Consider the following 23,253-nt stretch of genomic DNA (forward strand, 5'->3'; position numbering starts at 1 on the left):
GGGGGTAATTTTCAGACTTCATGCTGTGATTCAGAAAACTGATAACACATATCAGGAATTTGGCATGTACTGTCATTTTTAATGGTTGCAAAATTGCTTGCAGGATGCCCCCAGATTTCCGATACATTACCGACAAAGTTTCTTGCCACCAGCACCATGCTTAGATGATTACTCTTGAAATGTTAGGAATTTATGACAATACTCTCATTAGATATAGGGGATCACATCAGAATTGGTGCATTGTAAGAGAGACTAGAAACTTGGAGAGACCTCTAAGGCATGAATGCCACAAATGATAGCCTTTGTTTAATTGCAAGAACCCCCACTGAATGTACTGGTAAAGAACAATATTCTGTTTATTTTATGGATTTAGTATTGATTGCATTTTGGACTATACTGTGCATGGTGGACCATTAATAGATAATCATCAGCATGTTGCCATATTTATTTTCAGTGCAGTTAATGTGGCGCTCCGAGGACAAGATAATTATCACTAATGCCCTTAGGATAAAATAATAAAGTGCTATGTTAACGATAATTTTAAATCTTTGTTACATTATTAATCTATTGCTAGGATGCAGCCAATGTAAGTGTTGTACTTTTCACTTTGTTGAGGTGTAGTAAAATGTCACCTAGTACATTTTTTGGTAACGAATTAAATTTTATACTGCCTTATTTTTAAGATTATATGCCTGATGAATATTGAATCATAGAATGTTACAACAGAAGTAGACCATTTGGCCCTTCAAGTCTGCACCAATGTTTCTCTCCACATGAGCCACCAGATCTAATCTTACTGTCCTGCTCACTCCCCACAACCTTTAATATTCCTCTTTTTCAAGCAACTATCTATTTCACTTTTAAAATAATTTATGTACTTGCTTCAACTACAGTTTGTGGCAGTGAACTGCTTATTCTAACTATCCTTTTTGTAAAGAATTTGTTCCGAATCGTCCTTTTAATTCTTTTTCTGCATATCTTAAATTTATGCCCTCTGGTTACCATGTCGCCAACCAGTGGAACAATTTATCACTATTTACCCTTCATAGTCTTGAAGATCTCTATCAGGCAGCTCTTAACCTCCTCAGCTCTAATGAAAAATGCCTTAACCTTCTCAAATCTCTTTTCAGAATTGTAACTCCTCATCACTGATAACACCCTGGTGAATCTCTGCTAGACCTTTTTTGCAGCTTTTACTTTAATAAAGTACTCATAACTGTACCGAACACTCTATCTGTGACTTAACTAAGATCTTGTACAATTTCATCGTTACTCCTTGCTATTTTGTTCTGTGCCTCTAGGTACGAAACCAAGGATTCCATTTGCCTTTTCTAGGAATTTCGGGTCTGAATTCGAGTCTTGGGTTTGTAATCACTAGTCATGGATGTGGGGCTGCTTACAGGAGATACCAGTAATGCTGAACCCATAAGATTGGAATACAGATCCAACATTTGTAGCAAAGGCAAATGGAATCAATGTTCCCGCTAAGCTGAGCGGCCGCGTAGCTGCGCAGCGGTCTGCAGGCCCCACGCAGGCCGCTCACCGGCTTTTATATGAGAGAAACCGCGCACGCACGAAAATGTGAATGGGCTGCGCAGCTACTTAAAGGGACCACGCATCAAAAAAAGAGGGAACATTGAATGAAATACTTGGTTTTGTATCTAGAGGTATAGAATACAAGAGTAAGGAGTAATGTTCAAGTCATGAGTGGGTTAAAATGCCATCGGAGCACCATGTACGTCATGGGAGCCCGATTTGCATTTATTAATGAGGCTCCTGTTAAGAGTCTGGAGCAAGTCTCATTTGCCGCCAAAACCACGCAGTTAAAATCAAGAATCGGTGAAAAGGAAGTGAGTAATGAGGCAGTTCCATTTTTAACTGCAATCCCCAGCTCTTTTTCAACCAATCGGCGAGAGTAAAAACTCCCCCTTAAATATCTGAACTTTCCCCCAGTTCTCCCTGTCTGGGATTGGCCAGTTGAGCTGTCAGTCAATCAAGTTACCACCTTTCTACGTGTGTGCTTCTCTGGTAGCTACACCCTCCCTGTTGGGCTCATATGAATGATGCCATTCCAGCATTACACCTGTTTCCTCTCTGGAAATGTATTAACATTGTCGCGAACGGATATGGAATGTAAGGAACACTGTCCTGAATAAATACTTCTACTGCCTCTAATTTGCATTCCCAGAATGTATGTATTCTGTGGATTTAAACACTTGAGGCAAATTCTCACTAATTTGAAACAGTAGCATAGTGGTTATGTTACTGGACTAGTAATCCAGAGGCCTGGACCAATGATCTCAGAGATATGAGTTCAAATCCCACCACGGCAGCTGGGGAATTTAAATTCAGTTAATTAAATAAATCTGGAATAAAAAGCTAGTATCAGTAATGGTGACCATGAAACTACCGGATTGTCATAAAAACCCATCTGGTTCACTAATGTGATGTCACAACCAGGGAAGGAGCTGATTGGTAAGTAGGACCTGGTGAGTATTTCTACAGTCCAGTGGTAAAAGTAAGGTCTCTAGTTTAGAGTAAGTAGTGTGTAAGGTGAAGTAAGGTCCCTAGTGTATTTAATATTCTTTAATTTAGAGGAAGTAAAGGGAGTAAATTAAGGGTAGGACATGGCAGGGCAGCTCGGCAGTGTGGAGTGCTCCTCCTGTGCTATGTGGGAAGTCAGGGACACTTTCAGTATCCAGGACGAACACGTGTGCAGGAAGTGTCTCCAGCTGCAGCTTCTCAAAATCTGCGATTCAGATCTGGAGCTGCGGCTGGAGTCACTGTGGAGCATCCACGAGGCTGAGATCTACGTGGATAGCACATATAACGAGGTGGTCACACTGCAGGTAAAGAGTGGGGAGAAAGGGAATGGGTAATCGCCAGACAGAGTAAAAGAACTAGGAAGGTAGTGCAGGAGGCCCCTGGGTCCATCTCCCTCTCCAACAGATTTTCCTTTTTGGATACTGTTGGGGGAGCAAGAGCCAAGTCCGTGGCACTACGAGTGGCTCAGCTGCACAGGAGGGGAGGAAAAAGAGTGGGAGAGCAATAGTGATAGGAGATTCTATCGTAAGGGGAACAGATAGACATCTCTGTGGCCGCAGACATGACTCCAGGATGGTATGTTGCCTCCCGGGTGCCAGGGTCAAGGATGTCACTGAGCGGCTGCAGGACATTTTGAAGGGGGAGGGTGAACAGCCAGAGGTCGTGGTCCATATCGGTACCAACGACATAGGTAGAAAGAGGGATGAGATCCTGCAAGCAGAATATAGGGAGCTAGGAAATAAATTAAAAAGCAGGACCTCAAAGTTGTAATCTCAGGATTACTCCCAGTGCCACATGCTAGCGAGAGCAGAAATAGGAGAATAGACCAGATCAATGTGTGGCTGGAAAGATGGTGTAGGAGGGAGGGATTTAAATTCCTGAGGCATTAGGACCGATTCTGGGGAAGGTGGGACCTGTACAAGCTGGATGGATTACACCTCAGCAGAACCGGGACCAATATCCTCACAGGGGGGTTTGCTAATGCTGTTGGGAAGGATTTAAGCTTGTTTGTCAGGGGCTGGGAACCTAAGTGTGGGCCCAGACAGGAGAAAAACAAAGCTGGAAGTGCAAGTTAGAAAAGTAGTCAGCAAAACTAGTAGGGAGCAGAAACAAAGGCCAACAGTAAAGAAGGTCAAAGTGCAGAAAAATATTTAACAGGCAAAGTTGAAGGCACTTTATCTAAATGCACGTAGCATTCGCAACAAGGTGGATGAATTAATGGCACAAATAGAAGTAAATGGGTATGGTGTAATTGCCATTACAGAGACATGGTTGCAGGGTAACCAAAGCTGGAAACTGAATGTTCCAGGGTACTCAACATTTAGGAAGGACAGACAAAAAGGAAAAGGAGGTGGCATAGCGCTGTTAATAAGGGATGAGATCAGTATGGTAGAGATAAAAGATCTTGGCTCAGCAGATCGTGATGTAGAACTGGAATCAGTTTGAGTGGAGCTAAGAAACAGCAAAGGGTGGAAAACATTGGTGGGAGTTGTGTATAGGCCACCAAACAGTAGTGGTAATGTAGGGCACAGTATCAATCAAGAAATTAGAAGTGCATGTAACAAGGACAATATGGTAATCATGGGGGACTTTAATCTACATATTGACTGGGCAAATCAAATTACCACTAATGGTGTGGAGGATGAATTCTTGGAATGCAAGATGGTTTCCAGAATCAGTATGTGGAGGAACCAACCAGGGAACAGGCTATTCTGGATCTGGGGTACTGTGTAATGAGAAAGGGCTAATCAATAATGTTGTGATGGTGTGGAGATGCCGGTGTTGGACTGGGGTGGAAAAATGTAAGAAGTCACACAACACCAGGTTATAGTCCAACAGTTTTATTTGAAATCACAAGCTTTCGGAGCACTGCTCCTTTGTCAGGTGAAGTGGAGAGATGCATAAAGACACAGCTTATATAGTCAGAGAATAATGCCAGATGATTACAGATAATCTTTCTAACTGCCATTTATCACACCTCGGCAGAGAGATAATCACAGCAATCAAAGGTGTGAATGGTGTCCAAACAGGCTAGTCAGGAAAACATTACATCAAAGAACAATGAGGTGGGGTCACAAGGGGTCAAATGTTGCAGATGCTGGGGTCTGTATGAAAAACAAAAAACAGACAAAAAAACACTTTTTTTGCTGGAAATCACAGCAGGTCCGGCCGCATCTGTGTAGCGAGAACAAGCCAATGACGACTCGAGTCTGGATGACCCTACGTCAGGTGGGGTTACACGTAGCGTGACATGAACCCAAGATCCCGGTTGAGGCCGTCCTCATGAGTGCGGAACTTGGCTATCAGTTTCTGCTCCACGATTTTGCGTTGTCGTGTGTCTCGAAGGCCGCCTTGGAGAATGCTTACCCGAAGATCGGAGGCTGAATGTCCTTGACTGCTGAAGTGTTCCCCGACTGGGAGGGAACACTCCTGCCTGGCGATTGTTGCACGGTGTCCGTTCATCCGTTGTCGCAGTGTCTGCATGGTCTCGCCGATGTACCATGCTCCGGGGCATCCTTTCCTGCAACGTATGAGGTAGACAACGTTGGCCGAGTCACATGATATGTACCATGTACCTGGTGGGTGGTGTCCTCATGTGTGATGATGGTATCTGTGATTGCTGTGATTATCTCTCTGCCGAGGTGTGATAAATGGCAGTTAGAAAGATTACCTGTAATCATCTGGCCTTATTCTCTGACGATATAAGCTGTGTCGTTATGCATCTCTCCACTTCACCTGCCGAAGGAGCAGCGCTCCGAAAGCTTGTGATTTCAAATAAAACTGTTGGACTATAACCTGGTGTTGTGTGACTTCTTACAATAATGTTGTGGTAAAGGGGCCTTTAGGGACAAGTGACCATAATATGATTGAATTTTACATTAAGTTTGAGAGTGATATAGTCCAATCTGAAACTAAGATCTTCAACCTAAACAGAGGAAACTACAAGGGTATGAGGGACAAGTTGGCCATGGTAGATTGGGAGACTACACTAAAAGGTATGAAGGTGGACATACAATGGCTAACATTCAAGGAAATAATGCATAATTTGCAACAAACATATATTCTTCTAGGGCATAAAAACCCAAAAAGAAAAGTGATCCAACCATGGCTAACAAAAAAAATTAAAGCTCGTATTAAGTCAAAGGAAGAAGCTTATAAAGTTGGCAGAAAAAGCGGTCAGCCTGAGGATTGGGATCTTTTTAGAAATCAGCAAAAGGGGACCAAGAAATTGATAAAGAAAGGGAAAATGGAATATGAGCACAAACTAGCAAAAAATATAAAAACAGATTGTAAAAGCTTCTATAGGTATGTGAAAAGGAAAAGACTGGCAAAGGTAAATGTAGGTCCTTTACAGTCAGAGACGGGAGAATTTATAATGGGGAATGAGGAAATGGCAGAGAAATTAAATAAATATTTTGTTTCTGTCTTCATGGAGGAAGACACAAAAAACCTCACAGAAATATGAGAAAACCAAGGGTGTGGTGAAAATGAGGAAATTAAAGAGATTATTATTAGTAAAAAAACAGTAGTAGCAAAATTAATGGGACTAAAAGTCGATAAATACCAAGGACCGAATGACCTACATCCTAGGGTTTTGAAAGAGGTGGCCATTGAGATAGTGGACGCATTGGTTGACATCTTCCAAAATTCTATAGATTCTGGAATGGTTCCTGCAGATTGGAAGATAGCAAATGTAACCCCGCTATTTAAGGAAGGAGGGAGAGAGAAAACAGGGAACTGCAGACCTGTTAGCCTCACATCAGTAGTTGGGATAATGCTGGAATCTATTATAAAGGATGCAATAACTGGGCACTTGGAAACTAATAGTAAGATTGGGCAGAGTCAACATGGATTTATGAAAGGGAAATCCTGTTTGACAAACCTATTGGAGTTCTTTGAGGATGTAACTAGTGGAGTAGACAAAGGGGAACTGGTAGATGTGGTGTATTTGGATTTTCAGAAGGCCTTCGATAAGGTCCCACACAAGAGGTTGGTGAACAAAATTAGGGCACATGGAATTGGGGGTAATATACTAGCATGGATTGAAAATTGGTTAACAGACAGAAAACAAAGAGTAGGGATAAACTGGTCTTTTTCAGGATGACAGGCTATGACTAGTGGGGTACTGCAAGGATTGGTGCTTGGGCCCCAGCTATTCACAATCTGTATCAATGATTTGGATGAGGGGACTAAATGTAACATTTCCAAATTTGCTGATGATACAAAGCTAGGTGGCAGTGCCAGTTGTGAAGAGGATGTGAAGAGGCTTCAAGGGGATCTTGACAGGCTCAGTGAGTGGGCGAGAACATGGCAGGTAGAATATAATGTGGATAAATGTGAAGTTATCCACTTTGGTAGAAAAAACAGAAAGGCAGAGTATTTCCTAAATGGTGAAAGATTGGGGAATGCAGATGCTCAAAGGGACCTGGGTGTCCTTGTACATGAGTCACTGAAAGTGAATGTGCAGGTGCAGCAAGCCATTCGGAAGGCAAATGGCATGCTGGCCTTCATTACAAGAGGATTTGAGTACAGGAGTAAAGAATTCTTACTCCAATTATATAGGGCCTTGGTGAGACCACACCTGGAGTACTGTGTACAATTTTGGCCTCCTCACCTAAGGAAGGATATACTTGCCATAGAGGGAGTGCAACGAAGGTTCACAAGATTGATTCCTGGGATGGCGGGACTGTCGTATGAGAAGAGATTGAGTAAACTAGGCCTGTATTCTCTTGAATTCAGAAGAATGAGAGGGGATCTCATTGAAGCATACAAAATTATTACAGGGCTTGATAGGGTGGATGCTGGGAGAATGTTTCCATTGGCTGGGGAGTCTAGAACCAGGGGCCACAGCCTCAAGATAAAGGGTAGGCCATTCAGGACTGAGATGAGAACAAATTTCTTCACACAGAGGGTGGTGAATCTTTGGAATTCTCTACCCCAGCGGGCTGTGGAGGCTCAGTCATTGGGTATATTCAAAACAGAAGTGGATAGATTTCTGACTAGTAAGGGCATCAAGTGATATGGCGATAGGGCAGGTGAATGAAGTTGAGGCAGAAGATCAGCCATGATCTTATTGAATGGCGGAGCAGGCTCAAAGGGCCGAATGGTCTACACCTGCTCCTATTTCTTACGTTCTTATGTTCTTATGTAATGTCCTTTAGGGAAGGAAATCTGCTGTCCTTACCTGGTCTGGCCTATATGTGACTCCAGACCCACAGCAATGTGGTTGACTCTTAACTGCCCTCTGAAATGGCCCAGCAAGTCACTCAGTTGTAACAAACTGCTACAGAAAACAATGATGAGAATAAACCCGGACGGAACACTCGGCCCCGACTTCAGACACGACAGCGGCAAACCCAGCCCAGTCGACCCTGCAAAGTCCTCATCACCAACGTTTGGGGACTTGTGCCAAAATTGGGAGAGCTGTCCCACAGACTAGTCAAGCAACAGCCTGATATAGTCATACTCACAGAATCATTCCTTTCAGCCAATGTCCCAGACTCCTCCATCACCATCCCTGGGTATGTCCTGTTCCCAGCAGCAGGACAGACCCACCAGAGGTGGCGGCACAGTGGTATACAGTCAGGAGGGAGTGGCCCTGGGAGTCCTCAACATTGAATCTAGACCCCATGAAGTCTCATGGCTTCAGGTCGAGCATAGGCAAGGAAACCTCCTGCTGATTATCACCTACCAGTCTCCCTCAGCTGATGAATCAGTACTCCTCCATGTCGAACACCCCTTGGAAGAAGCACTGAGGGTACAAGGGCACAGAATGTACTCTGGGTGGGGGACTTCAGTGTCCATCAGCAAGAGTGGCTCGGTAGCACCACTACTGACCGAGCTGGCCAAGCCCTGAAAGACATAGCTGCCAGGCTGGGCCTGGAGCAGCTGGTGAGTGAACCAACATGAGGGAAAAACTTACTTGACCTCGCCCTCACCAATCTACCTGTCGCAGATGCATCTGTCCATGACAGCATTGGTAGCAGTGACCACTGCACAGTCATCGTGGAAACGAAGACCCGTCTTCGCACTGAGAACACCCTCCATCGTGTTGTGTGGCACTACCACCGTGCTAAATGGGATAGATTCAGAACTGATTTAGCAGTGAAAAACTGGGCATCCATGAGGCGCTGTGGGCCATCAGCAACAGCAAAATTGTATTCCACCACAATCTGTAACCTCATGGCCTGGCATATCCTTTACTCTACCATTACCATCAAGCCAGGGGACCAACCCTGGTTCAATAAGGAGTGCAGAAGAGCATGCTAGGAGCAGCAGCAGGCGTACTTGGAAATGAAGTGCCAACCTGGGGAAGCTGCAACACAGGACTACATGCATGCTAAACAGCAAAAACAGCATGTTATAGACAGAGCTAAGTGATCCCACAATCAACGGATCAGATCATAGCTCTGCAATCCTGAAACATCCAGTCTTGAATGGTGATGGACAATTAAAGAACTAATGTGAGGAGCAGGCTCCGTGAATATCCCCATCCTCAATGATGATGGAGCCCAGCACGTGAGTGCAAAGGACAAGGCTGTAGCATTTGTAACCATCTTCAGCTAGAAGTGCCAAGTGCTGAGTGGATGATCCGTATCGGCCTCCTCCTGATGTCCCAACCATCACAGAGGCTAGTATTCAGCCAATTCGATGCAGGGCATTCTGGAGGGGGAGGGTGAACAACCAGTTGTCGTGGTGCATATAGGTACCAACGATATAGATAAAAAATGGGATGAGGTCCTAACAGCTGAATATAGGGAGTTAGTAGGTAAATTAAAAAATAGGACCTCAAAGGTAGTAATATCAGGGTTCCTGACGACTACGTGTGCCAGAAATGCATCCAGCTGCAGCTACTAACGAGCCGTATTGAGGCACCGGAGCTGCGGATGGATGGGTTGTGGAGCATTCACGATGCTGAGAGGGTCGTGGATTACACGTTTGATGAGTTGGTCACGCCGCAGGGTAGGGCTGCACAGGCAGAAGGGAAATGGCTGAGCACCAGGCGGAGCAATAGAAGCAGGCAGGTAGTGCAGGGGACCCCTGTGGCCATCCCCCTTTCAAACAGGTATACCAATTTGGATACTGTTGAGGGGGATGACTCACCAGGGGAAGGCAGCAGCAGCCAACTTCCCGGCACCAGGGGTGCTTCTGCTGCTCAGGAAGGGAGGAAAAAGAGCGGGAGAGCAATAGTGGTAGGGGATTCTATCGTAAGGGGAACAGATAGGCGTTTCTGTGGCCGTAGACGTGGCTCCAGGATGGTTTGTTGCCTCCCTGGTGCCAGGGTCAAGGATGTCACTGAACGGCTGCAGGGCATTCTGAAGGGGGAGGGTGAACAGGCAGAGGTCGTGGTTCACATTGGGACCAACGACATAGGTAGGAAGAGGGATGAGGTCCTGCAGCAAGAATTTAGGGAGCTAGGTAGCAGATTAAAGAGTAGGACCTCAAAGGTTGTAATCTCTGGATTACTCCCGGTGCCACGTGCTAGTGAGTATAGGAATAGGAGGATAGAGCAGATGAATGCGTGGCTAAAGAGTTGGTGCAGGAGGGAGGGCTTTAGATTCCTGGATCACTGGGCCTGCTCCTGAGGAAGGTGGGACTTGCACAAGTCGGACGGGTTGCACCTGAACCAGAGCGGGACAAATATCCTTGCGGGGAGGTTTGCTAGCACTGTTCGGGGGGGTTTAAACTAAAATGGCAGGAGGTTGGGAACCTGAGCAGGGAGACAGAGGAAAGGAAAACAGGGATAAAAGCAAAAGATAGGAAGGAGAAAAACAAAAGTGGCAGTCAGAGAAAGCAACGGTTTAAATCAACGTGGCCACAGTAAATAATAATTCGAATAGGTCTAAGAGCATTAAAAAAACAAGCCTGAAGGCTTTGGGGGAGAAATTGGGTGAGTAGCGCCACCTGTTAGTGCCTAAAGAGGCAGGCAGTGGCTGTAGCGCCACTGGCTGCGCCTCCCGCGATATTCAGGAGGGGCGCTAATGGTGGCGTTAGCCTGTTGCGCTGCACCACCATCGATGACGTCATCGGTGTGCGCAGTGCCCCATTCGTGCCCCGTTCACGATATTTGGTAGCGAACGGCGCAATTGCACCGTTCGCTACCCGCGCCCGGTTCACGGGGCCTTACTGTGCCGGCAGCGGCGCAAGTTAAGGTTGAGGTGCGGGTCGGCCGCTTTTTCGGCGGCCGCCTGCCAGCACCTCCATCCCCAGCCTCCTAACCCACCCCCCCCAGCGGCATTGCCGGCTGTTTCCCGAGAGCCCGGCACTTCTCCTTGGTGCCGGGCTCATTTGCCGGCACTCGCGAGCGGGGATCGCGCTGTTGCAGGCACCTCCCCCTTAACAGTGGGAGGAAGGCCTGCAGTACCGCAGTTCCTTTCCTCTGTCTCCCTGCTCAGGTTCCCAACCTCCTGCCATTTTATTTTAAACCCCCCCGAACAGTGCTAGCAAACCAATTTCTAGGCCTTTGTGTCTTAATGCGAGGAGCATTTGTAATAAGGTGGATGAATTGGCTGCACAAATAGAGGTAAACGAATATGATTTAGTTGGGATTACGGAAACGTGGCTCAAGGATGGCCAAGACTGGGAACTCAACATCCAGGGGTATTCGATATTCAGGAAAGATAGGCAAAAAGGAAAGGGAGGTGGGGTAGCATTACTGGTTAAAGAAGGGATTAATACAATTGTGATGAAGGATATTAGCTCTGATGATGTGGAATCTGTATGGGTAGAATTGAGAAATACTAAGGGGAAAAAACATTAGTGGGAGCGGTATATAGACCTCCAAACAGTAAGGCGGAGGTTGGGGATGGCATTAAAAGGGAAATTAAAGAAGTGTGCAATAAGGGCACAGCAGTCATCATGGGTGACTTTAATTAATCTACATATAGATTGGGCCAACCAAATTAGTAACAATATTGTGGAGGAGGAATTCCTGGAGTGTTTACGGGATGGTTTCCTGGACCAATATGTCGAGGAACCAACCAGAGATCAGGCCATCTTAGACTGGGTATTATGTAACGAGAAAGGATTAATTAGTAATCTTGTTGTACGAGGCCCCTTGGGTCAGAGCGATCATAATATGATACAATTCTTCATTAAGATGGAGAGTGAAGTAGTTGACTCAGAGTCTAGGGTCCTGAATTTAAATAAACGAAACTACGATGGTCTGAGGAGCAAGTTGGGTAGGATTGATTGGGGAATGTCACTCAAAGGGTTGACGGTGGATAGGCAATGGCAAACATTCAAAGACTGAATGGATGAGCTACAGAATTTGTTCATCCCAGTTTGGCATAAAAATAAAACAAAAAAGGTGACTCAACCGTGGCTAACAAGGGAAATTAGGGATAGCATAAGATCCAAGGAGAGGACATATTAATTGGCTAGAAAAAGCAATAATCCTGAGGATTGGGAGCAGTTTAGGAGTCAACAAAGGAGGACAAAGGGATTAATTAAGAAAGGGAAAATAGAATATGTGAGTAAGCTAGCAGGGAACATAAAAACTGACTGTTAAAGCTTTTATAGATATCTGAAGAGAAAAAGATTGGTGAAGTCAAACGTAGGTCCCTTACAGTCAGAATCAGGGGAATTTATAATGGGACACAAGGAAATGGCAGACCAACTAAATACATACTTTGCTTCTGTCTTCACAAAGGAGGACACAAATAACCTCCCAGAGATGCCAGGGAACATAGGGTCTGATGAAAGGGAGGAACTGAAAGAAATCAGTATTTGTAGGGAAATGGTGTTAGGAAAATTGATGGGACTGAAGGCCGATAAATCCCCAGGGCCTGATGGTCTACATCCCAGGGTACTTAAGGAGGTGGCCCTAGAGATAGTAAATGCATTGCTGGTCATCTTCCAGAACTCGATAGACTCTGGAACGGTACCCATGGATTGGAGGGTAGCTAATGTTACCCCACTATTCAAAAAAGGTGGTAGAGAAAAAGCGGGGAATTATAGACCGGTAAGCCTGACATCGGTAGTGGGGAAAATGCTAGAGTCTATTATAAAAGATGTAATAGCAGAGCACTTGGAAAGCAGTGACAGGATCGGACAAAGTCAACATGGATTTACGAAAGGTAAATCATGCTTGACTAATCTACTGGAATTTTTTGAGAATGTAACTGGTAAAATAGATAAAGGAGAACCAGTGGATGTGCTGTATTTGGACTTTCAGAAGGCTTTCGATAAGGTCCCACATAAGAGATTAGCGTGCAAAACTAAGGCACATGGGATTGGGGTCAAGGTATTGACTTGGATAGAGAACTGGTTGGCGGACAGAAAGCAAAGAGTTGGAATAAACGGGTCGTTTTCCAAGTGGCAGGCAGTGACTAGTGGAGTACCGCAGGGATCGGTCCTAGGACCCCAGCTGTTCACAATATATATTAATGATCTGGACGAGGGATTTGGATGTAATATCTCCAAATTTGCAGACGACACAAAGCTGGGTGGGAGGGTAAGCTGTGAGGAGGATGTCGTGAAACTCCAGTACGATTTGGACAGGTTGGGTGATTGGGCAGAAACATGGCAAATGCACTATAATGTGGATAAATGTGAGATTATCCACTTTGGTGGCAAAAACAGGAAGGCAGATTATTATTTGAATGGCAATAGATTGGGAGAAGGGGAAGTGCAAAGAGACCTGGGTGTTCTTGTGCACCAGTCGCTGAAGGTAAGCATGCAGGTGCAGCAGGCGGTTAAGAAGGCAAATGGTATGTTGGCCTTCGTAGCAAGAGGGTTCGAGTACAGGAACAAGGATGTCTTGCTACAGTTGTACAGGGCCTTGGTGAGACCGCACCTTGAGTATTGTGTGCAGTTTTGGTCACCTTACCTGAGGAAGGATGTTCTTGCCATGGAGGGAGTGCAGCGAAGATTCACCAGGCTGATACCTGGGATGGCAGGAATGACGTATGAGGAGAGATTGTGTCAATTGGGCTTATACTCACTGGAGTTTAGAAGATTGAGAGGGGATTTCATCGAAACCTATAAAATTCTGTCAGGTCTGGACAGACTAGATGCAGGAAGGATGTTCCTGATGGCCGGGGAGTCCAGAACCAGGGGTCATAGTCTAAGGATAAGGGGTAAGCCATTTACGACTTAAATGAGGAGGAACTTCTTCACCCAGAGAGTGGTGAACCTGTGGAATTCTCTGCCACAGAGGGCGGTGGAGGCCAGTTCATTAAATATATTCAAGAAAGAATTGGATATATTTCTTGAGGGTAAAGGGCTCAAGGGATATGGGGAGAAGGCAGGGACAGGGTACTGAATTTGGATGATCAGCCATGATCTCATTGAATGGCGGAGCAGGCTCGAAGGGCCGAATGGCCTACTTCTGCTCCTATCTTCTATGTTTCTATGTTTCTATGCTACCAGTGCCACATGTTAGTCAGAGTAGAAATAGAAGGATATTTCAGATGAATACGTCGCTAGAGGAATAGTGCAAGGGGGAGGGATTCAAATTCCTGGGATATTGGAACCGGTTCTGGGGGAGGTGGGACCAGTACAAACTGGATGGTTTGCACCTGGGCGGGACAGGGACCGATGTCCTAGGGGGAGCATTTGCTAGTGCTGTTGGGGAGGGTTTAAACTAAAATGGCAGGGGGTTGGGAACCTGTGCAGCGAGACAGAGGAATGGGAAGCAAGGATAGAAACAAAAGACAGGAAGGAGAAAAGCAAAAGTGGAAGGCAGAGAAATCAAGGGTGTAAATCAAACAGGGCTGCAGTAAATAATAATTCTAAAAGGACTAAGAGTGTTAAAAAAACAAGCCTGAAGGCTTTGTGTCTTAATGTGAGGAGCATTCGTAATAAGGTGGATGAATTAGCTGCGCAAATAGATGTAAATGGATAAGATGTAATTGGAATTATGGAGACATGGCTCCAGGGTGACCAAGGCTGGGAATTCAACATCCAGGGGTATTCAATATTCAGGAAGGACAGGCAAAAAGGAAAAGGAGGTGGGGTATCATTGCTGGTTAAGGAGGAGATTAACACAATAGTAAGGAAGGATATTAGCTCTGATGATGTGGAATCTGTATGGGTAGAGCTGAGAAATACCAAGGGGCAGAAAACATTCGTGGGAATTGTATACAGACCCCCAAACAATAATGCTGAGGTTGGGGATGGCATTAAATGGGAAATTAGAGATGCGTGCAATAAGGGCACAGCAGTTATCATGGGTGACTTTAATCTACATATAGATTGGGCTAACCAAATTAGTAACAATACTGTGGAGGAGGAATTCCTAGAGTGTATACGAGATGGTTTCCTGGACCAATATGTCGAGGAACCAACTGGAGATCAGGCCATCTTAGACTGGGTATTATGTAATGAGTAAGGATAATTAGCAATGTTGTTCTGCGAGGCCCCTTGGGAAGAGCAATCGTAATATGATAGAATTCTTCATTAAGATGGAGAGTGAAGTAGTTGACTCAGAGACTAGGGTCCTGAATTTAAATAAAGGAAACTACAATGGTATAAGGCGCGAGTTGGCTAGGATGGATTAGGGAACGTTACTTAAAGGGTTGACGGTGGATAGGCAATGGCAAACATTTAAAGATCTCATGGATGAACTATAGAATTTGTTCATCCCTGTTTGGCATAAAAATAAAACAAAAAAGGTGACTCAACCGTGGCTAACAAGGGAAATTAGGGATAGCATAAGATCCAAGGAGAGGATATATAAATTGACCAGAAAAAGCAGCAAACCTGAGGATTGGGAGCAGTTTAGGATTCAGCAAAGGAGGACAAAGGGATTAATTAAGAGGGGGAAAATAGAATATGAGAGTAAGCTTTCAGGGAACATAAAAACTGACTTTAAAATCTCCTATAGATTTTGAAGAGAAAAAGATTGGTGAAGTCAAGCGTAGGTCCCTTGCAGTCAGAATCAGGGGAATTTATAATGGGGAACAAAGAAATGGCTGACCAATTAAATACATACTTTGGTTCTGTCTTCACAAAGGAGGACACAAATAACCTTCCAGAGATGTCGGGGAACATAGGGTCTAATGAGAGGGAGGAATTGAATGAAATCAGTATTTGTAGGGAAATGGTGTTAGGGAAATTGACGGCATTGAAGGCCGATAAATCCCCAGGGCCTGATAATCTACATCCTAGGGTACTTAAGGAAGTGGCCCTAGAAATAGTAGATGCATTGCTGGTCATCTTCCAAAATTCTATAGTCTCTGGAATAGTTCCCATGGATTGGGGGGTAGCTAATGTAAAACTATTTTTAAAAAGTGGTAGAGAGAAAACGGGGAATTATAGACCAGTAAGCCTGATATCAGTAGTGGGGAAAATGCTAGAGTCTGTTATAAAAGATGCAATAGCAGAGCACTTGGAAAACAGTGACAGGATCGGACAAAGTCAACATGGATTTACAAAAGGTAAATCATGCTTGACTAATCTACTGGAATTTTTTGAGGATGTAACTGGTAGAATAGATAATGGAGAACCAGCGAATGTGTATTTGGACTTTCAGAAGGCTTTGGATAAGGTCCCATATAAGAGATTGGCATGCAAATTTAAAGCACATGGGATTGGGGGTAAGGTACTGACTTGGATAGAGAACTGGTTGGCAGACAGAAAGCAAAGAGTTGGAATAAATGGGTCTTTTTCTGAGTGGCAGGCAGTGACTAGTGGGGGACTGCAGGGATCAGTGCTAGGAACCCAGCTATTCACAATATATGTTAATGATCTAGACGAGGGAACTAGATGTAATATCTTCAAGTTTGCAGACGACACAAAGCTGGTGGGCGTGTGTGCTGTGAGGAGGATGCAGAGAAACTCCAGTATGATTTGGACAGGTTGGGTGATTGGGCAGATGCATGGCAGATGCAGTATAATGTGGATAAATGTGAGGTTATCCACTTTGGTGGCAAAAACAGGAAAACAGATTATTATCTGAATGGCAATTGATTGGGAAAAGGGGAAGTGCAACGAGACCTGGGTGTCCTTGTGCACCAGTCGCTGAAGGTAAGCATGCGGGTGCAGCAGGTGGTTAATAAGGCCAATGGCATGTTGGCCTTCATAGCGAGAGGATTCAAGTACAGGAGCAAGGATGTCTTGCTGCAGTTGTACAGGCCTTGGTGAGGCCACACCTTGAGTATTGTGTGCAGTTTTGGCCGCCTTATCTGAGGAAGGATGTTCTTGCCATGGAGAGAGTGCAGCGAAGATTCACCAGACTGATACCTGGGATGGCAGGAATGACCTATGATTAGAGATTGGGTTGATTAGGCTTATATTTGCTAGAATTTAGAAGAATGAGAGGGGGTCTCATTGAAACTTATAAAATTCTAACAGGACTAGACAGATTTGATGCAGGAAGGATGTTCCTGATGGCGGGGGAGACCAGAACCAGGGGTCACAGTCTAAGGATAAGGGGTAAGCCATTTAGGACTGAGATGAGGAGGAACTTCTTCACATAGAGAGTGGTGAACCTGTGGAATTCTCTACCACAGAAGGCAGTTGAGGCCAGCTTATTAAATATATTCAAGAAGGAGTTAGATATATTTCTTAAGGCTAAAGGGATCAAGGGATATGGGGAGAAAGCAGGGATAGGGTACTGAATTTGGACGATTCATGGCGGAACAGGCTCGAGGGGCCGAATAGCCTACTCCTGCTCCTATCTTCTATATTTCTATGTTTCTATGATTCACTCCACGTGACATCAAGAAATGGCTGAGCGCACTGGATATAGCAAAGCCTATGGGCCCTGACAACATCTCGACTGTCGTGCGGAATACTTGCGTTCCGTAACTAGCTGCGCCTCTAGCCAAGCTGTTCCAGTACAGCGACAGCACTGGCATCTACCCCACAATGTGGAAAACTGCCCAGGTACATCCTGTCCACAAAAGGCAGGACAAATTCAATCCGGCTAATTGCCGCCCCATCAGTCTACTCTCAATCATCAGCAAAGTGATGGAAGGTGTCATCGACAGCGCTATCAAGCAGCACTTACTGAACAATAATCTACTCACTGATGCTCAGTTTGGGTTCCACCAGGACCACACAGCTCCAGACCTCATTACAGCCTTGGTCCAAACATGGACAAAGGAGCTGAATTCCAGAGATGAGGTGAGAGTGACTGCCCTTGACATCAAGGCAGCATTTGACCGAGTGTGGCATCAATGATCCCTAGTAAAATTGAAGTAAATGGGAATCAGGGGGAAATGTCTCCACTGGGAAGATGGTTGTGATGCTTGGAGATCAATCATCTTAGTCCCAGGACATCGCTGCAGGAATTCCTCAGGGCAGTGTCCTAGACCCAACCATCTTCAGCTGCTTCATCAATGACCACCCCCCCATCAAAGGTCAGAAGTGGGGATGTTCGCTGATGATTGCACAGTGTTCAGTGCCATTCACAACTCCCTAGATAATGAAGCAGTCCATGCAGCAAGACCTGGACAACATTCAGGCTTTGGCTGGAAAGTGGCAAATAACATATGCACCACACAAGTGCCAGGCAATGACTATCTCCAACAATAGAAAGTCTAAACACCGCCCCTTGACATTCAACGGCATTACCATTGCTGAATCTCCCAGCATCAACATCCTGAGGGGTCACCATTGACCAGAAACTTAACTGGAACAGTCACATAAATACTGTGGCCACAAGAGCAGGTCAGAGGCTGGGTATTCTGCGGCGAGTGTCTCACCTGCTGACTCCCCAAAGCCTTTCCACCATTTAAGAGGCACAAGTAAGGAGTGTGATGGAATACTCTCCGCTTGCCTGGATGAATGCAGCTCCAACAACACTCAAGAAGCTCGACACCATCAGGACAAAGCAGCCTGCTTGATTGGCACCTCATCCACCACCTTAAACATTCACTCACTCCACCACAACGTGGCTGCAGTGCGTACCATCTACAAGATGCACTGCAGCAACTCGTCAAGGCTTCTTCGGCAGCACCTCACAAACCCGCGACCTCTTCCACCTAGAAGGACAAGGGCAGCAGGCACATGGGAACACCATCACCTGCAAGTTCCCCTCCAAGTAACACACCATCCTGACTTGGAAGTATATCGCTGTTCCTTCATCGTCGCTGTGTCAAATTCCTGGAACCCCCTCCCTAACAGCACTGTGGGAGTACCTTCACCACACGGACTGCAGCGGTTCAAGAAGGCAGCTCACCACCACCTTCTCAAGGGCAATTAGGGATAGGCAATAAATGCTGGCTTTGCCAGCAAGGCCCACATCCCATGAACGAATAAAAAAAATCTGGTTTTGTGCCAATTTTACTGCAGTATTCTCTATGCAAGCAGATCAAAGCCATACATGAAAGTTGCATTGGGTATAATTTACCGTCTGATCATATCATTCAAATATGTCACTCCAGTTGTCAGAATGTGTAAAAGTCTGAGTGTTTCTCTTCATTGGTAGGAAAAATATTCTGGAGAAGTGATATGCACGTCTAAGTCTGATTCTTGGTTTATCAATCTCAATCTGCATATGAAGCTTTTGCATTTTCTTTATATTTTTGTGCATGTAATGCAATTGGGTTTTCCTCAGTTGCTGTCTTCCTGTGTCCTCTGCTGTAAATGGGATGATTTACTGTTTTGTTTCAGCTGGTATGGAGTAGCTGCAGGTAACTATAAATCAGACCATTGTTTCAAGGGGTACTTAAATATTCTGAGCCTTGAATACAGTAAATGCAGTCGTTTTGTGAGTAACATTTTATTAGATCAATTATTGAGAACAGCTTCTGTGCTCACAAATATATATCGGTCTAAATTGTTATGATTATATAGTTGATTATAAATGCAATATAAGTTCAAATTGAATTTGGAAGTTGCTCTTAGCAGTACAAAAAGGAAATAACTTGTATTTATAAAGTGTCTTTTACATCCTCAGGATGCCTGAGAAACTGGCTAATTTCCCTGTCACCCGCCTCAAGCGTAGCCAACCTCAGCAACTGCCAGGAGAGGGTCAAGTTTGGGGAAGTGGGTGGAAAACACACCCCAATCCTATTCCAGTAGCAAACCCATCTTGGAACAAACCCCAGCCTAAAGCTTTGTCCAAACTTTGTGTGACCAGTGGGTTACATGTGTCATAAAATGATGGGACACGGTTAATCTCTTTTGTTTATTTGTTCAGAGGATGTGGGTAATGCCGGCAAGGCTGCATTTATTGCCCACCCCTAATTACCCTGATGTTGGAGTGGCTTGCTAAACCACCGCAGAGGGCATTAAGAGTCAACCATATAACATGTAGGCCAGACTGGGGTGGCATTTCCCTTTCCTGAAGAAAAGTAATGAACCAGTTGGGTTTTTACAACAATCTGGTCATTTTCATGATAATGCTTTGGGTACTAGCCCACAAATGACCAGATTTATTGAAATCCATTTTATAACTTGGATTTGAACACAAAACTGCTGGGTTGCTAGTCCAATATCATAACTTTTACAGTACTGTACCATATGTACTTGAATTAACTTGGAGAACATTTACATACATCTCAGTGGCTGGTCACAAACTGGCACCAGCCAAAGCCTGGGAGTAGGGCAGTTACTTGACATTTTGAACACAGAGAGGTCCATGGATGAGGGGGGATGGGGCAGGGATGGTGAGCAAAATATGGGTAATACTTTTAAATCATTTACACTTTAGGCTTCTTCCTGGATGTCTATTGCTGCCAATTTCACTGTGCATTCTTTCTAGCCAGGTTGCTGAGTTGGTTTACCGAGCTAGCACTTCTCTACAGCTTGTAGGGGGGTTTCTCTTGCTCGTTCTGGTCTCCTGCCAGGTTTCGTGCAATAATTACCCTTGAGTGGTTCGACCCACTCCCCCTACGGTTCTAGACCTTGGACTTAGATGCAGAGAACAGTAGTGCAGAGAAAGAACTCAATAGACCAGGTTAAATAGCACGAAATGGATGCTTTTATTTTTAAACAGTTTGAAGCATTACAAAATACATGTCATAGGCACAGATTAAAGTTACTACAATCATACACAAATTTATGAACTTAACTCTATGGAAATGGGGAACACACGGCACATCGAAAAAAGGGGAAACACATTACGATTACCCTTAACTCCCTCCCCTATACCTAAACTAAGTTTCGACCTGGGGAACTTGGGATCATGCTCACCACTCTCGAAATCGCGAAAAAGGGGGTTCGCAGCCTTTTGGCACCGCTTTCCGTCGTCACGTGGATTTGGAAGCTTCTGGCACAGTCGATATTTTCTCTCCCTCGAGGCGGTGGGGTAGACACAGCCTTGATGAGCGCTTGTCAAGGTTGAGATCCACTATTTGGGTTCATGGAGCAGACTTAGATGCAGGCTGCTGAAGAAGTGCATGCACATGGGAGAATCTTTTGGCCTGGATCGCCGGTCCTCCAGAGGGTTTCTTCTCCGTCGGCCTGGGTCGTCGATGATCTCCCGACCTCAGTACCCGGGCCACCCTCGTCGTCTTCTCGTCGTGGCCGAGCCTTGTTTGGCTGAACACCGACCACGTTGTCTTTTCACCGAAACCGTCCGTCTTTAAAAAGACGAAAACGTTTTCATCGATTCTGCATCTGCCGAAGTGGAAGAGGTGCCGATCCAGGCACCGTCCGTCCTTCGTTCGTTCCTTGTAGGAGAAGTCCTTGAAGAAAAGTCAAGTTCGAAGTTGTTCCGAGTAGAAGCGAAGTAACGTAGAAGTCGAAGAAGTAGGTCCGTAGATGGACTTTCAATCCATAGTTATACTCTTTTGGGACAGTCTTATCTCCCGCCAAATCATAGTCCTGTCTTTGTATTAATTTTGGCGGGCAGAAATCTCTGCAGGGGCGCTTTGTCTTGTAACGGAGCCGGTGATAACTTAAACTGGCCTTCCTGGCTGATAATGTCTTTTAATGTCCTTTTCATTGTCACCGCGGCTCGGTTCGCATATTGATCGGTCCGGAGATTTTCCTTGATGGCTGCTAAACGGTTTTTCCTTTGTACAATAAATGGGTATAAGTGTTTTTGCATTGTCCGCCCATATCTTGATGGGCCCCATCCTGTACTTAGAAACCATTGAATATGTATGCTGTTTCTCTGAGTTTCAGTTCCCAGATACTGGCTTTCGCGGGCTTACTGTCTTCAATCCACAAGCCTGTCTGGCTTGCAGTAACAGAAATAAAATGGTTCAGAAACTGATCACGGGGCCTGGCGGCCATTTTGTATGCCCTTTTATCAAAGGTTTTTCTGTGCAAGCTTACTTTGGTCAATAAACAGTCTTATTTTATCCAGTTTTCTTGCGTGATTTTTGCTGAAAATTTCGAATCTTACAAGCTGCCACCTGTTCTTGGAGGTCACCTGCTACTGACAGAACATTACCTGCTCTAAATCATCACCTGCATGTTAAGCTCTGACTTACCTGAGGATGCATCCAGTCCAAAGTATTATCGTTTGAAATTTGTGTGATGCTATTTATTACAAGCAACATATCAAAGAGAAAAATCTAAGTTGGTGCTTAAAAACAGAGATGAATTAACCGAGAGATTGGCAAACAGTGTTTTTCTTTTCATAACTGACCATAGCAAGTGGTTGGCACAATACAGTTAATTATAAAAAGTTATACAACAGCTCTGTCCCAGTTTACATCTTCATGGGCCATATAGGTACGTACCATAAAGCTTCAGTGACCATATATAAAGCTTGGTTGGGAATTTCTTTGGGGGTTCTCCTGATCGGCTGGTGGGAGATCGGCAGAAACCCCATATACGCATGTATTCGGGGTTTCGAACGAAATTACAACAACCGATCAGGTTAAGCCCCAAGAAAATTCCTGCCATTTAAGTCCATGTTCCCATTAATTTACCCACATCTCAAGTTGCTGATAGTATCAGATCTTGATATTGTGAGTTAGAACGTATTCATTAGTGAGGCAACAGCACTAATAATAGTCCTTTCCAAACCTTCAGACCCACAAAATTCAAACAGGACAAGTCAATGAATAAGAAATATAAGCACAAATAGGACTGAGTTCTTTGAGCATCAGAGGCTAAATTGTCAGTGTTGGTAGCTGCATGTGACCCACAGGCTGCATTTTAGGCATTCCGTTATACAGCAAACAAATTAAAGGGGTGGCTCATTTTCAGCAGGGAGTAGTGCTCACAGGGGCCTCATGATTTTCCACTCATTAAGATCAAGGGGCGGAAAAGTGACAGGCTGCATGCATACAATTTCCCAAGAGTGTTGCACCCCACTGGAAATGACGGATCACAGAATCAGCCCCAAATACAATATTTGTATCACAGTCAAATATGTTAATTATATTCAAGTGGTGTATAGCAATCGGGTGTTAATTGTATTCAGGTGGTGAGAATTAATTGGGGAATCGCTTTCTCTCATATATATGGGAGTAGGCTGGGTAAGGGTTGAGAACTTAACTTGGCGTTGCATGGTATGTAATATGTGCCTCTGCAAATAAAGGCTTTTGTACTTTACTGCCTGGCTATCCAACTTTAACCAAATAATCTATGGTGAACAAATCACTATTGTTGTTTCACTAACTTTTAGTGAGCTATATTGACTATGGTTCTAGTAGTGAATTTGTATGATGGTAGACTGACCATTGCCGACAAAGAAGGAGCCCATAACAGGAATGTAGACAGTCTACTTGAATTCACCATTTATTGATGGTCTATTATCTATTAGCACCAACTGTACTATATGGCTCTTTACTACATGAATATAAATGAAACATTCTTTTATCACTGGTCTGTGTAGCAAAGTTTTTATGAAATGGT

General features: G+C 44.7%; 1 protein-coding gene across 2 annotated transcripts in view; it reads left to right on the forward strand.

Moving 5' to 3' along the window:
* LOC147110995 (uncharacterized) overlaps positions 1-23,253 on the forward strand; it is a 147,804-nt gene that overhangs the window by 55,367 nt on the left and 69,184 nt on the right. The gene's annotated exons all lie outside the window — the stretch shown is intronic.

The sequence above is a fragment of the Somniosus microcephalus genome, chromosome 11 (assembly GCF_052327205.1).
Source record: "Somniosus microcephalus isolate GS21.2 chromosome 11, FLI_Smic_1.0, whole genome shotgun sequence".
In the NCBI taxonomy this organism is placed as follows: domain Eukaryota; kingdom Metazoa; phylum Chordata; class Chondrichthyes; order Squaliformes; family Somniosidae; genus Somniosus; species Somniosus microcephalus.